At 40.2% G+C, this 16,646-nt stretch overlaps 1 protein-coding gene across 1 annotated transcript in view; it reads left to right on the top strand.

Moving 5' to 3' along the window:
- The window catches only part of LOC109034288 (uncharacterized), a gene marked incomplete in the record, with an annotated part of 167,848 nt that extends 163,998 nt beyond the window's left edge, over positions 1–3,850 (top strand). The window contains 1 exon segment of the mRNA XM_072303725.1: positions 26–3,850.
- Positions 3,851–16,646: the final 12,796 nt, after the last annotated feature.

Genomic DNA, 16,646 nt, shown 5'->3' with positions numbered 1-16,646 from the left:
ATGATTTTCGTCCGTTTGTTCACAGATAAGCATGCACCATGGCATGCACTTGAAGCAACCGTTACTCATGGCCATGTTACCTAGGAGGCTGAGTTGAAGCTGAGACTCGCAGACCGTGGAGCAAAGGAACGGACTGTTGGATGAGGAACTCGGGACGTGGAACTTCACGTTGCGCACATCAAATTTGGACCACAAAAAGCAGAGACTAAATGAAAGAGAATCTAATTGTCAAAAATCTGTGTGTGTTTTTTTTACGTGATGATGATTATATCTAAGTCGTCTCGTTCAGAGAGAGGGAGAAAACGAATTCTCTAACTCATGCCATCAAGACACTAAATGTTTCAATTCAGAAAACCATAATTTTTCGGCTCTTGTCAAAAGTTTTGTAAGTTAAAATTCAAGTAACCAAATTTGTATAATAGATGTTCGAATATTTTAGTTCGTGGCCGAAAAAGATTCAAATCCGAATATCTTAGTGTTCTGAAAGAGCGAAATTTCACTCGTCGCGTCACGGAGAAAAAATAAATTGGTTGAATTTACTGAGCTCCAGAACAATATTTCTCCGCTTACACTCCTCATCGTATCACGTGATATCACTCCTCCACCGTGATATCACAATTGATAGGTTTTGGTTGCCGCAACGGGAATCCGAACTCAGTTCATCTCGATTTTGGCTACTTAACTGTTCGGAGGCTGTAACTATTTGAATTTCTCTAAGGGTGACTGAAAAGTTCCATCCTTTTTTCTTTTTTCTTTTTGAAAATTTCATTAAAATTTAGTTCAAACAACTAAACGGATCATTTTTTCTGCGTGACGCACGTGAGTCTCTTTTCACCGCAAGTATCGCTCATTTTATACACAGATGGCGATTTTATAATACCCTCTCTTTCTTAAGGAATGCCTGATTTTTGCACTCATATGTCGAGGATCAATTGGCTTGAACAAAGTTTTCCAATGTGTCTCTTATCAATAATGCGTGTTTCATCTGTCAATCATATCTCTTCCTCTGATAATTGACTATCCTGTATGGGAAATGACCTATATTGGGAGTGAGCTTATCCACTAGCTGAGATATCGATTAGTGTTGGGTGATATCTCCTGTTTTGATTATCCGCGAATGAAGTACTTTTCCACTAGAATTTTCTCAGAAAAATTGTATCAGTCAATTCTGATGTTTTATAATTTTTGCAACCCTAATCAATCAACTTGAGGTAATCCCCCCCCCCCCCCCAGAAAGTAAACAAACATCGATATATCGAACAAATATTGCTAAAATACGAGTTTTCCTTTTCACTCTTGGTAAAAAAGAGAGCTGAAACAGTGTAGTACTGCAGTAGTATTTTGGTGAAAAATTTCCTCCAAAAACCCTAAATTACACGGGAAAAAAAAATTGCTGATTCAACAATTCAATTGCTAAAAGCAGTGAGTGCAATGTTTCAACGCAGATTTTACAACAAAAAAATGCTACTTTAACCACATTTTAAACTAATTTAACCACGGGGGTGGTTAAAGTAGCATTTTTTTGTTGTAAAATCTGCGTTGAAACATTGCACTCACTGTTTTTAGCAACTGAATTGTTGAATCAGCAATTTTTTTTTCCGTGTAGAACCAAACGAGACTTAACGCGAAAATTCCGTAGTTCGTTTTGACTAATCGAATGAGATATTTTGCGTTTCGTCTCATTTGGCTTTAATTTAGGGCTTTGGAAAGAGATTTTTCATACTAATCGACTGGCAAAGTACGCATCTACACTGTTTCAGCCCTTTTTTGAAAAAAGTTAACAGCAAAACTCGTATTTTAGCAAAATTTCTTCGATATATTGTTGTTTGTTTACTTATTCCTGGGAGGTATCACCCTACACTGAAAAACTACAGTCGATACCGACCATTTTCCACATGAACTAGACTTCTTGGTTTTGTAGTATTGAACCATTTGGTTCACCGCTACTAAAAGGTTTCAGCCTTTTGAATCACAAAGCACTTCTGAACTTATCGGCCATCATAGCTTAAGTTTCCTAATGAAAAAATTCTAGCCTCGAAATTGACAAATGAAACACGCTAATAATCTTCGTAGCGCAACGTGGAAGCACGGTGAAAATTCCGGTGAACTTACGTGGAAATTCCGAAAATTCCGGAGGATTTTTTCCGGAAAAAGGAGATTCCGGGAGAGCAACCAAACGAGAATGGAAGCGAGAGCGTGTCAAGACCCAACTCGCCGCCGACCCATTCATATTCTACTCAAAAACAATCGCGTTTCCGAGACAACTCAATAATTACTCATGTGCCAATCCACCATTTTAATGTTTAATACCAAATTTAAATCGACTTTTGTGATACTGAATTTTATTTAGAATGTTTTAATAATTGTAATTTAGGCTTAAGTATTTCTGTCTCTTCTCGATCACCTTTGATTGTGATAATTTTTGTCGTTTTATGTAAAAAGATGTCGAGAGAGTGTCGCGTTTGTGCTGTGATGTACCCGCGGACTGCTACACTGGATTTGCCCTGGTTTTCGTGGTCTTGTTAATTTGCCGTGCTAAGGAAAAACACCGTATGAGCCTTTAGGTGTTGCCAAATTTCCTTTGATACATCACGATTATTCGGGAATATTTATGAACATTTTTCCTCCGATTTTTCAGAGAATTACGTTCGCACTTTGATCTAAAACGTCTGAAGATTTCAAGGGAAAATATTCATAACTTTCTTCAAGGATAAATATTTTGTAAGAGGAAATTTGGCAACATGCGAATGCTCACACTGCGTTCTTCCTTAGCACGTCAGTATTCGACTACGGAGAGATTTATACTTTTCCTCCGATTTTCTCGTTTTTTCATCGACTCAAAACAGCTGCATATCGATGGCTAAGAACGCAGAATAGAGCAACATATGAAGCCTTAAATCGCTATTTAAAATTCCTGAAAACTACAAAGAATATACTCAACAAATTTCACGGCAAGATGTAGTTTAGTTTGTTGAATATAATATGAATATGAGATAAAATCAAGAATCGTAACATGCAGGTGCGGATAAGTTTTTTCTTCACTCCCATTTTTTTTTTTTTTTGGAAACAGGGTGAAATTCCTTGTAGCAACCGCCATCTCCGAGAATGAAAGTAAGCGTAATTGGGTGTGAATAGTGTTACGTTGTACAGTGATAAACTCGAATAATCTTATTATTAGGTATTGTTACAGTTTGGTCAGTGTCATTAGATTCAATCGCTAAGTTAAACTTCATTTCAACTAGAACCATGTTTTACAAGAGACGTTTTCTTCAAACTTCTTTAAATCTCTGATTATCAATATTTCACGCGCTCTGGGCGAGGATTGTGTTTTTATAGCGTAATCCGCTCGGCCTGAACGGCATATTAAGAGCTTATGTTCTTCTCTTAAACAAACACAATAAAAATACTAATCAAAAAGTTTTTCCCCATTAAAGGAAATGGAATTTGTATTCAATAACGAGGAAACATATTTGAACTATGAGCTTCATTTGAATTAAAAAGCAGAGGAATCTTTTCATAATTTAAAAAAAATGAACTAAAATTATTTTATTGAAATCAATGACCATGCAATCCTTTTTTGACCATTTTTTCAGTGTCTACAAAGTTTAAAAAATCGGTATCTCAAATGCTGCCAAATGCTAAAGTTTTACTTATTCTGAAGTAGCGATATCAGTGATTTCAATGAAGTTTTTACCTTGAAAAAAGTACACTAAACCTGAAAGAAAACTGTCCTTATATGGTTGTCTTAAATTATGTAACTACTCGACGATTGTCTTTTTCATGTTAATTTGTTGTATAATTGTGTATTTTTTTCTTTTTTAAATAAATATTAATTCAGTCTATGATGAAATGAATATGAATTCTCAATCAGTTCTTCTCTTCCCTTCACTCTGTGCCTGTAATCACGCCCCTACCTAAATATTATCCAAAAATGTTCTCACAATCTCTCTTGTGATGAGTACAATGTTATTCAGTTTTGGCGTGAAAAAAATGAATTTTGATGCTGGCAAAGGAAGCCTTAAGTCGTTGAGAAATAGATGGTAGTCGTTCTTAAGGCTACGTTTCGCATTTTCACGAAAGTCGCATGTCAAGACTTATTTAAATATATTTTCATCATATTAAAACTAGGACGAACAGCATGGTTAAATTGATAGTCTAAGTCATAAGTCAAAATAAAATACTGTAACCATACGGCTACATGGCAAAAATAGAAAAAAAATGTTGAATAAATTGTAATTTAATAATTTTTCACTCATAATATTCTTTTTTAAAATAGAATTCAGAGATATTTTTAGAGAAGATTTCCAACCAGAGCAACAGGAAAAGTGATTGTAAATTCCTAAATAATAACCAATTTCATCTCTCAGGCAGATCTTCGTGACTTGCCAGTAAATTAAGTTCCAGATGTTTTGACCTTCATTCACCATTGAACGGAAACACTTTTTAACTGAACAATTCGCCTTCTGCTGCGTCTGCAGCAATTGTTGTTACGAATATGTTGTGCGTGCTGATTTTCAGCCCATTACATACTTGACTCTCCGAAGGCGTTTTATGTGCGCAAGTAGCGCAATCTTTCGGAAAAAGAAGGAAGTAGGGATTGGAACGCCTTCAGAGAGTCAAGTATGTAATGGGCTGAAATCAGCACGCATAACATATTCGTAACAACAATTGCCGCAGACGCAGCAGAAGGCGAATTGTTCAGTTAAAAAAAAGAGTATGATAGGTATTCTGCGTATAACGGGAGGGTATGTATGTAGTCAATCGACATTAATCGAACGAAAAATAAAAATGTGAACCGATCAACACCGATTCAATGGACGAATAAATAAAAAAAAAGCTGATCAAAATCAGTAGAAAACTCGCATTTACTATCAACATTTCAAATTGCGATATCTCGAAATTAGGATCAGCCAAGATTTTGATTTTTCGCGATTTATTAAGTCCGCACGTACCATAGACTCATATTGTGCAAACTGCGCCTTGATTTGTCTATTCTGATAAATGGACCGCGCTCAACACAAAGGAACCAAGCTACATCAGCTACCGCCAAATTTAACTTGACAATGTAATTTTTACAAGAGAATGTTTGTACGGATTTCTCTGAAAATTTTAAGGAATTTGCTTCTTACTATGCAGAAAATTCACTGGAAGTGGCACGAAAAGCTGCACGACCGTTTTTAGATAAAAAATCAAATTGCCCAATTGAATTTGTCAATAGCTATTTTGGCTGCTGCTTAACGTGGTCCAAATTCAGATTATTTGATTACCTTGGTCCTCCAAATGGACGTATTTCTATCAAACGGAACTAGGCGCCAATTTGAGTTCCTTTTGAGGAATTTGAATGCCGGATAGCGCGTTCTGTCAAACGGACCTAGCGCCATGGAAAAGCATTGCGAGTATAGGACGGAATAAGCCGGACGCCCGATTCCGCCGCCAATCCAAGCCCCCCCCTCTACCTTCCTCACCCTATGGCGCTTAGGTCCGTTTGATAGAAATACGTCCAAATAATAGACCCTCTTGCGTGATGAGTCGAGGAAACGTCTCACCAGTCACGTTCGAGTGCAGACAACAACAGATCCTCGTTTGCAAAAATTGCATTCGCTCAGAAATGTTAGCGTCAAAAAGCGCCTTCATTTTGTGGATAGGCAATATGAGCTCTTATGAGTCGAAAGGGTGCTATCAAAACGCTGGCCGCACATGCAGTCTAAGGTCTGGCGTCCTTTTTTGATAACTTAGGTTGACAGTTAGAAGTATATATCTACACTAATTCATAAACGATAATTGGTGAATCTAAGCTTGCAAGGAGAAAGCAAAAATGTTCTTTATAGTCTGAGGTAGTTAATCCAGGAATCAAAAAATTCTGTTGAAATCCAATGAAATTTCAGCAGTCAGAGCTGGAGGATTGAAAACAAGATGTTTCCCTTCAAGTATACCTATTCTTATTTCCAGTCGTGAATAATTTTGTTACTAAGTATGGCTTCTCCGTACAGCATATCAACCCGGGAATGGCATTCCGTTTCGAAACATAAAATTAATCTCCTTCAGTGGACCAAACTGCAAAAGTGCAAACTATCAGATGATCTTTAAAATCAAGTTCGACGAGAGACAGAGAGGTAAGTGATGCAGAATATATCGAAACGCATGCATCCATCCGAGATCTTTATCTGGTAAATTTTGTTAACTTTTTATATGCAACGGATATGAGCAGGACCGGATTTACATGTCTAGCACCCCCAGGCTGAAATTTGTTCGGCACCCCTGAAAGTATAGATGCTATCGGGACAGAGAAGGGAGTTATATGGAACACGACCCCCACTCCCTTTCGACGAAGGTAATGGAAAAATAATTCGAATTTACTATTAAATAAATACGATTTCAAACGATTTTGAGGTGCTGGTTGCGAACGACTTGAAGCGGAAAGGAAAAAAAAGGGATGTTGGAGTTTTTTAGCCAACGTGCGTAAAAAGTTCAGCTTAAAGCTTGGCTTAAAAACTCCAACATCCCGTCTTACGACCTGTGCGTTCATTGCAATCGGTTTTTGTAAAAAAAAAAAAAAAAAAAAAAAAAAAAAAAAAAAAAAAAACTCATCAGGAACTAAAAGGAAGTGATAAATGACTCGAAAAATTGTTCTCTGTAAAAAATTGAGGAGTGAAATTCGGTGCATGACTCACTCTGGAGTTCATGCAGTGCCCAAAGTACCCGAGCGATATTAATGTGAAATGATGAAAATCAGGTCATAATATGTGAACGTCCGGCACTTCCTAAAAAGAGTCGATTCCGCTCCGTAACAGTGTTAGCCACCCCGTAAAAGGAGTAGATTTTACCCCATATTCATATCATACCTATAGACTCCAGAACCGAATCGCACGCCAAAATTTGTAGGTAACAATGTAAAAACTTTAGAGTTCTCTAGAATTTTGCGCTCCTAGACCGGGGCTTAGGCAACCTGAATGGCAAATCCGGCCCTGGATACACTGAAAAAAAAAACCTCTGTGTATTTACTAACAAAAGGGTAAAATTACCAAGAATTCAGGGTTCTATTTGATCCCAGTTTTTTCTTGATAAAATTACCATTTATGGAATTGGTAATTTTACCGAAAAATCTCGGTAACATTATTGAACTTTCTCGGTAATTTTACTGGACCTTGGTAAAAACGCCAATATTTTTTATCGACTGTGGTAGAATTACCGAGATAAAATGGCAAAGTCAGCCGTGGATATGAGCCATGAGCCATATTGCCTTACCTACTACTGCCGTGCTAAGGAAAAACGCCGTATGAACATTCGAGAGTCGCCAAATTTCCTTTGATAAAATGTTTATCTTGGAGGAAAACTGTCGATATTTTTCCTTAAAATTGTAGGACTTTTTATAGATCAAATTGCGAGCAAAATTACCTGAGAAATTGGAAGAAAAGTATTCACAAATTTTCTGGATAATTAATGATTCGTCGAAGAATTTTGCAACGCTTGAGTGCTCATACGCTCCTATTGCCAGTCATACCTAATACTCAACCAGCTCCTCTGCCACCGATCCAGCGGATGACACGCAGAACAGCCATCAAAATCGCAACCGCACACCGAGCTCCTTATCCTTAACCCATAATTTCCCAACGGCGAGAGAGGTCCTATTCCTCATACATCCACCGCCTCGTTATATCGCGCCATGGGTCGTCCTCTCCACGCCCGCGGGGGTGTGAGTCGCGCACGGAGAGGGCGGGGGGGGGGAGGGTCTCACCTGTCGAGGCGCCCACACGACGACACGACCGCATCCCATTGGCCGAGCGCCGGCCGGGCCACGCCCCCTGTAACCTGCGCACGACCGCGCCGCGCCCAGCGCCAACTGCATCCCGCACAACGCCCCCCTCCCCCTCCCCACCGCAGCCTCCCAAAGCTCTCGCGATGCAACTTTATGCTCCGCGGCATGGTAAGTGCTCGGTTTATGAGCCGACGCTGCCCGTCCGGACGTGAGTCAGTGGCGTGGCGTGCTTTGCGATATATCGATTTATCTACCATTTAAACCTATGGAAAATAATCGATAAACAGAGTGTTCGTAGCGAACGCCTTAATATTCGATTCTTTACCATAGGTTTAAATGGGGAAATATCGATAATCGATCACTCACGCCTCGCCACCGACGTGAGTGATGATTTCGGGGGAGAAACCGCGTATGTGCACGTTGCGGCTCGTTAGCACGTACGCGGTTTTTGTGAAACTTCGAGGTTGGGTGTTGGTGGGGGCGATCTGGCAGCCTGGTGTCGTTTTAATTTTTCGCTTTTTTCGCCCTTTCCTGACTGGGCTCTGCGCCGGGTTTAATGAGCGTTTTTACGGTCGCGGAGCACATAAATGCTGCAAATGATCCTTGCGCTACGGGAGGCGTGGAAGGCTTCGGTTTGCCTTTCGTGCAGTGCCCGAGCGCGATGAAATGCTGAGTCCGTGCCTTTGCCTGATTGCCGGAAATCAAACTCCGGCTGCCTTTCCCTCTGCGTGGCCTTTCAGACCACGCCGTTGGAAAAAATATTCCTCCGCCACTGAAAAAAAAAATTCGGTGTATTTAATGAGGATAGGTGTTTTGGGTATATTTTAGAGTAGTCTTTATAGAGTTGTACGTATTACATATTTTATTGAAAGAAAACAGAGAACGTGGTCCGACGAGGAGATGTGTTGGCGAACTAGCTAACAAGGGGAAGGGGCTGCTATACGCAGGTGCTTATCAACATTGAAATAAGACTCGCAGTATGAGTCGCCATAAAGCGACGTTGTCAAGATTATGATTAATTCCAGGGTTCAACAGTATTTACTAAGAAAAGGGTAAAATTACCAAGAATTCAGGGTTCTATTTGATCCCAGTTTTTTCTTGGTAAAATTAACATTTATGGAACTGGTAATTTTATCGAGAAATCTCGGCAAAATTATTGAACTTTCTCGGTAATTTTACTGGACCTTGGTAAAAACCCCAATATTTTTTATCGACTGCGGTAGAGTTACCGAGAAAAAATGGCGTTACTGGGAAGTGATTACCAATAAAAGTGGTATTCTTACCTGAAAAAAAAAAACAGTAAAAATACCGGTTTTTAGGTAAGCTCACCAGTCTGTCTTGGTAAAATTACCAATAATTGGTAAAAAAAAATGTGAGATGATAAAGGTACCAACGGACCGTGGTAAAAACGCCGAGAATTTTTTTTCAGTACGTTCGTTACACCTATACTGCCGTGCTAAGGAAGGACTCCGTATGAGCCTTCAGGCGTTGCCATATTTCCTTCAAGAAAAAACCGAATTTACTGAGAAAATTTTGAATATTTTTCCTGAATTTTTTTCAGTCAATATTGTTCACGATTTGATCTAAAATATTGAGAATTTCAACGGAAAATATGCATAACTTTACTCAAAAATACATGTACTATTGGGGGAAATTTGGCAACTCTCAAATGTTCATACGGCGTTTTTCCCATGGCAAGGTAGTATAGGGGAAGATCGAGTTTACTTTGACCATGGGTCGTATTCAAAAGTGGTTCGATATATAGCTTCATGCAATATAATAAAACTTAAACTCAAACAAAAATTGTAGGATTTTGTTGTTGGTAAATTGGAAAGTTTTTTTTCTTTCTTTCTTTTTTTCTTTATTTTTGGTTTGCGTCAACGAAGCTGGTTTCCAAAATCTGCGCGACACCTCAATCCTTAGAGAGATATCTGCTGTAATATACTGAGTGTCCGTCACTTTTTGGAAAAATTTCAGTTTGCAAGTTCGGAAAACTAAAAATCAGAAAATTACCTACAAATTTACTGTTCATCGCCACTATATACTCAAAGGAATAAGAAATCCATCAAAAAAGACCCGTTCTCCCAGATTTCTGAAATTTTGCAATCTTTTTGAATGGAGGTATCAATAATAGAGAGAGAAAAATCGGATTCAGAAAATGAATTGCAAACGAGAAAAGGAAACAAAATCTCTCATTTCTTGGTAATGTTCCATAGTAATTTCTAATTTTGTCGTATTTCGGTGATACAAGAGACAATACCTTCAATCATTCTGCAAAAATTATCTTTTTGCGAAATACAATCCTGGCTTTAGCGCCCTTAAACTCCGGCCTTAACGGTCGAAACTGCAGTAGCGGCACAGGAAAGCCGAAAAACCTAACGGGGACGCTACTTCAATATTAAACTTCCATCGCCTTGCTAAGGCGCAGGGATGCAACTATTTGAACTCTCCGGAACGCGTGAGGTATCACGCTTCAATTGAAGGCGTTTACGAATCTTATGTATTTACATGACGAGATTTTCCAAATTTTTTTGCATTTTATTGTGGATTTGAGTTCCTTTTATTTTTTAGTTACATTGCTCCTACTGCTTACTTTTTAATTATTCTGCAAAGAATATCCACTTGCAAAACTACAACCCACGTTTTAGCGCCCTTAAACTACAGCCTGAACGGTCGAAACTGCAGTAGCAAGTTGGGAAAACTAAAAATCGGAAAATTCCCTACAATTTCACTTTTCATTGCCATTATATACTCAAAAGAATACTAAATCCATCAAAAAAGACCCATTCTCCCAGATTTCTAAAATTTTGTAATATTTTTGAATGTAGGTATCAAAAAAAGAGAGAGAAAAATCAGATTCAGAAAATAAATTACAAACGAGAAAATTCGACAAAATCTCTCATTTCTTGGTAATGTTCCATAGTAATTTCTAATTTTGTCGCATTACGGTGATAAAAGAGACAACACCTTTAATCATTCTGCAAAAATTATCTTTTTGCGAAATACAATCCTGGCTTTAGCGCCCTTAAACTCCGAGCGTCGGAACTGCAGTAGCGGCACAGGAAAGCCGAAAAACCAAATGTTTTGCATCATACTGTAGATTTGAGTTCCGTTTATTATTTAGTTAAATTACTCCTGCTTCTTAATCTTCAATTATTCTGCAAAAATTATCTATTTGCGAAATACAATCCTGGCTTTAGCGCCCTTCAACTACGGCCTTAAAGGTCAAAACTGCAGTATTGGCACGTATGTGCCATTACTTTCCCTATGCATGTACGTTCTTTTCCAGAGGAGCCAGAATTTATAGTTCCAAATTGCAAAATGCAGTCAATTTAATATTGCAATTCGATTGTATTAGATCGCGACCTCATAATACTTAATTTCGTTGCACTGTGCCACGCTAGCAGGCATGGCTCGCGATGCGGTATGGGTGAAACTTTCTCGCCACTTTGTGCACGTACACGTACCTTTGTAACTCCTGTCTCTCCTTCATTTTTATTTGCCTCGTGCAAATTCGCTCTTCGTGTAATCTCCTGACTTCCTCATGTCGGGAGGGCAAGAAACTTCTCTTTACGATCCCATCCGAGCCGAAGTTACTCACCTGGAAGCTCTCGCGACGTCCCGTTGAGGAGTCAAACCTCTTTTACGAGCACCCTCTCAAACTCTTGTTAGTCAGCTCCTCTGATTCCCATTAGCCACTCGGAACGTGCGAAGGAGGAACACCTTCGTGCTGAGGAAAAACGCCCTATGAGCCGTCAGGCGTTGCCAAATTTCCTTCGAAAAACAACGAATTTGCAGGAAAATGGAGATGTTGCAAGTGTGAGAAATTTGCGATTTGACTATTGATTCTTGAGTAAAAGTTTGCGAGAAACACGATGGTGCCATCGGTTTTCTCTGAAATCAATTTCCAAGCTCAAAAAAAGCTCTCAAGTTGAAGCCAAAATGGAGGGGATATAAAGCTATCCTGAGAGTCCCCCTCTACATCAAGACAAACTCTCCATGCAAGATAGGGAGCAAATAAATTAGCAGTGATGCCGTGTTCTCAGTTTTAGAGTCCCCAAATAAAGAGGCAGCCCTGTCAATGTATTTGTTGAGGCCAAAATGGAGGGGATACCCAACGCTATCCTGAGAGTCCACCTCTACATCAAGACAAACTCTCCATGCAAAGATAGGGAGAAAATACATTGACAGGGCTGCCTCTTTATTTGGGGACTCTAAAACTGAGAACACGGCATCACTGCTAATTTATTTGCTCCCTATCTTGCATGGAGAGTTTGTCTTGATGCAGAGGTGGACTCTCAGGATAGCGTGGGATATCCCTTCCATTTTGGCCTCAACTTGAGAGCTTTTTTGAGCTTGGGAGTTGATTTCAGAGAAAACCAGTGGCACCATCGTGTTTCTCTCAAACTTTTACTCAAGAATCAATAGTCAAATCGCAAATTCCTCACACATGCAACATCTCCATCGTGAATATTCCTCCTCCGATTTTTCGGAGGGGTGGTTTATCCTTATTAAAGACGAACTCGACAGAATAAAAGACACGCAGCAAGTAGGGGCGGACTGGTAGTCGAAAAGTTAGGAGGAGACCTAAATGTAAGGGCCCCTCCTGTCATTCGGGGGCCCCTCTTAGAAGGTCCGAGGGCCCTCCCCCGGTAAATTTTGAAAATTTCACACTTTTTAAACACGTAGGCATTATTGGAGTTGGATACTACAGGATTCATTGGGGGTCCCTTCATCACAAATGCTGTTAGGGGGCGATCGTCTCCCCGCCCCCTGGCCAGTCCGCACCTGTCGGCACAGGAAAGCCGAAAAACCAAGCGAGGACGCTACTTTAATATTAAACTACCATCGCCTTGCTAAGGCGCAGGGATACAACTATTTGAACTGTCCGGAACGCGTGAGGTATGACGCCTCATTTGAAGGCATTTTCGAATCTTCTGTATTACAAAACGAGATTTTCCAAATTGTTTTGCATCATACTGTAGATTTGAGTTCCGTTGATTATTTAGTTAAATTACTCCTGCTTCTTAATCTTTAATGATTCTTCAAAAATTATCTATTTGCGAAGCACAATCCTTGCTTTAGCACCCTTAAACTACGGCCTTAACGGTCGAAACTGCAGTAGCGGCACAGGAAAAAGAAAAAGAACGCGGGACGCTACTTCAATAGAAACTTCCATCGCCTTGCTAAGGCGCAGGGATACAACTATTTGAACTCTCCGGAACGCGTGAGGTATCACGCTTCAATTGAAGTTGTTTTCGAATCTTCTGTATTTACATGACGAGATTTTCCAAATTGTTTTACATTATATTGTAGATTTGAGTTCCTTTTATTATTTAGTTAAATTACTCCTGCCCCTTAATTTTTAATTATTCTGCAAAAATTATCTTTTCCCAAAGTACAATCCCGGCTTTAGCACCCTTTAACTCCGGCCTTAATGGTTGAAACTGTAGTAGCGGCACAGGAAAGCCGAAAAACAACGCGGGGACGCTGCTTCAATATTAAACTTCCATCGCCTTGTTAAGGCGCAGGGATACAACTATTTGAACTCTCCGGAACGCGTGAGGTATCACGCTTCAATTGAAGTTGTTTTCGAATCTTCTGTATTCACACGACGAGAGGTTCCAAATTGCTTTGCATTATACTGTAGATTTGAGTTCCGTTGATTAGTTAGTTAAACTACTCCTGCTTCTTAATCTTTAATTATTTTACAAAAATTATCTTTTGCGAAGTACAATCCTGGCTTTAGCGCCCTTAAACTACGGCCTGAACGGTCGAAACTACAGTAGCGGCACAGGAAACCGAAAAACAACGCGGGGACGCTACTTCAATATTAAACTTCCATCGCCTTGCTAAGGCGCAGGGATACAACTATTTGAACTCTCCGGAACGCGTGAGGTATCACGCTTCAATTGAAGGCGTTTTCGAATCTTCCGTATTTACATGACGAGATTTTCCAAATTGTTTTACATTATATTGTAGATTTGAGTTCCTTTTATTATTTAGTTAAATTACTCCTGCTTCTTAATTTTTAATTATTCTGAAAAAATTGTCAGTTTGCGAAATACAATCCTGGCTTTAGCGCCCTTAAATTATGCAAATTTTTTTGCATTATACAGGGTAGCCCAGACCTACCGTACCAGGCCTTTTTTTCGGTTAATTTGGTTCGCACGAAGTCCAGGATCGCGGGAATGAATAGGGAATCTACCCCAAGGAATCCGAATTTCATGGACCCAGAGACTCCCCGGCGCCCCTTGGGGGGTAAAAGGGGGGTCCATACTTTAAAAGTCAGGGTTTATGTCAAAATTTTGAAATTATTTCATCGGAATCAGAACGTACAAACATTTTTAACTTAAATCGACACCAAGAAATCCAAAATCGGTCCACCCGTGTCCAAAATACCGACCCCTTAAGGGCGGGGGACAGAGCCCCCTTTCAAAAAAATTCAAGTTCGTCAAATTGACGTGGAGACTCGGAAAAAATGTGTATTCATGGGTAAACGACCCCAAGGAATCCGAATTTGAGGGTCCCGTCGTCCTGAGAGACTTTTCTGATGGGGCAAAGGGGTAACCTCCAAACCGGTTAAATTTAAAAGTTCAGAGTCCCCCTGTTTCCCATCAGAAAAGTCTCTGAGGACAACGGGGCCCTCAAATTCACTTCCTTGGGGTCGATTACCCATGAATACACATTTTTTCCGAGTCTCCGCGTCAATTTGACGAACTTGAATTTTTTTGAAAGGGGGCTCTGTCCCCCGTCTTTAGGGGTCGGTATTTTGGACACGGGTGGACCGATTTTGGATTTCTTGGTGTCGATTTCAGTTAAAAATTTTCGTACGTTCTGATTCCGATGAAATAATTTCAAAATTTTGACATAAACCCTGACTTTTGAAGTACAGACCCCCCTTTTATCCCAAAGGGACGCCAGGGGGGCTCTGGGACCATGAAATTCGGATTCCTTGGGGTCGATTCCCTATTCATTCTCGCGATCCTGGACTTCGTGCGACCCAAATTAACCGAAAAAAAGGCCTGGTACCGTAGGTCTGGGCCACCCTGTATTGTAGATTTGAGTTTCTTTTATTATAAAGTAATATTATTCGTGCTTCTTAATTTTTAATTATTCTGCTACAATTATCTTTTTGCGAAATACAATCCTGGCTTTAGCGCCCTTAAACTACGGTCCTAACGGTCAAAACTGCAGTAGCAACACAGGAAAACCGGAAAACAACGCGGGGACGCCACTTCAATAGTAAACTTCCATCGCCTTGCTAAGGCGCAGGGATACAACTATTTTAACTCTCTGGAATGCGTGAGGTATCACGCTTCAATTGAAGGCGTTTACGAATCTTATGTATTTACATGACGAGATTTCCCAAATTTTCTTGCATTATACTGTAGATTTGAGATCCGTTTATTATTTAGTTAAATTACTCCTGCTTCTTAATTTTCAATTATTCTGAAAAAATTATCTGTTTGCGAAATACAATCCTGGCTTTAGCGCCCTTAAACTACAGCCCTAACGGTCAAAACTGCAGTAGCGGCACACAGGGGCGGACTGGTAGTTGAAAAGTTAGGAGGAGACCTAAATGTAAGGGCCCCTCTAAAAAGGTCCGGGGGCCCTCCCCTCGGTAAAATTTGAAAATCTCACTCTTTTTAAACACGTAGGCATTATTTGAGTTGGATTCTAAAGTACTTGAACTTTAAAATAACCCATTCTCAGGATTCATCGGGGGTCTCTTCATCACAAATGCTTATGGCGACCTTCCATGTCTATTAGAGACACATTTTCAAGGAATTCGGGGCCTTTTAGTGATTAAAAAGAATAAGAAAAGTACAACATTACGGGAAAAAACGATGACTCGAAAAAAATACGCCGCGAGGGGCCCCTTCGGGACCTCCGCGGCAAATTGTTAGGGGGCGATCGCCTCCCCGCCCCCATGGTCAGTCCGCCCCTGGCAGCAAGGATACTAAGCATCGTGTGTTCATTGCTGGGATAGAGTAAAAGTGACAAAACTACTACGCGCAACTATTCGTGCCCTTAAGTTGCTCAAAAATTGCCATCACGCTCATTGGAGGGGAACTCGCCAGAGTAAGGGACACGCAGCCAGTCTGCCAGTAACAAGTCCAGCAAGTTGGAAACATAGTTTTCTCTCTATTTAAACATATCGACGGTGTAAAGTCGGTAATCGCAGAACTCGGTTTGCGATGTCGCATACTTCCTGTCATATTTTACTTTGTAAACGGAAAACTACTCAACGGCAATTCTCCAAGACCGCCGTGGTTTTTCTTCTCTGTGCGAAGAAAATCAGGGCCGGATTTACCTACTTGCCGCCCATGGGCCGCCTGTATTTTGCCGCCCCCTTCTCATTCGTTTTGAAACATCAATGAAGACCATCAAATGAACGTGCCAGCGGGGGAGGGGTGCATAAGACGCGTTTACTGGTGTTGAACACATTTTTTGGGAAAGCCCTGTCAACACTACTAGCAAAAGTTCACGGAACTTTGCGCGAAAGTTAAGTTTCGTAAACCTATCTCTGTGTGGACAAGGCCTTCCATTCATAAGAAATGAACGAAAAAATTATGAAAGAACAAACATAAATGTGGATCAATGATTTTAACTTCCGCCTCGCAGACCGCACTGTGTTTGCCGCAATGTGTGAAGTATTCGTGCAGTCTTGTAGGCGCTGATATGTGTTACACGCCGATCGCCGCGCCGAGGGCTTCTCCTTTTCATCTCAAGTCCTCGTCATCATTTCTCTCTAGGTAAGTCGCGCCGTCCCAGGCCAAATTGCGTGTTTGGTTTCTCTCTTAACTCGACTAATTAAAGGTGCTGTCTCTTGTATTTCTGAAAGACGACAAAATTAGAAATCACTATACTCTCAGAAAATTAGAGA

This window comes from Bemisia tabaci, chromosome 8, assembly GCF_918797505.1.
Source record: "Bemisia tabaci chromosome 8, PGI_BMITA_v3".
Lineage (NCBI taxonomy): Eukaryota > Metazoa > Arthropoda > Insecta > Hemiptera > Aleyrodidae > Bemisia > Bemisia tabaci.
The sequence above is the reverse complement of the archived record's forward strand: the minus strand, read 5'-3'. Positions and strand labels throughout refer to the sequence as shown.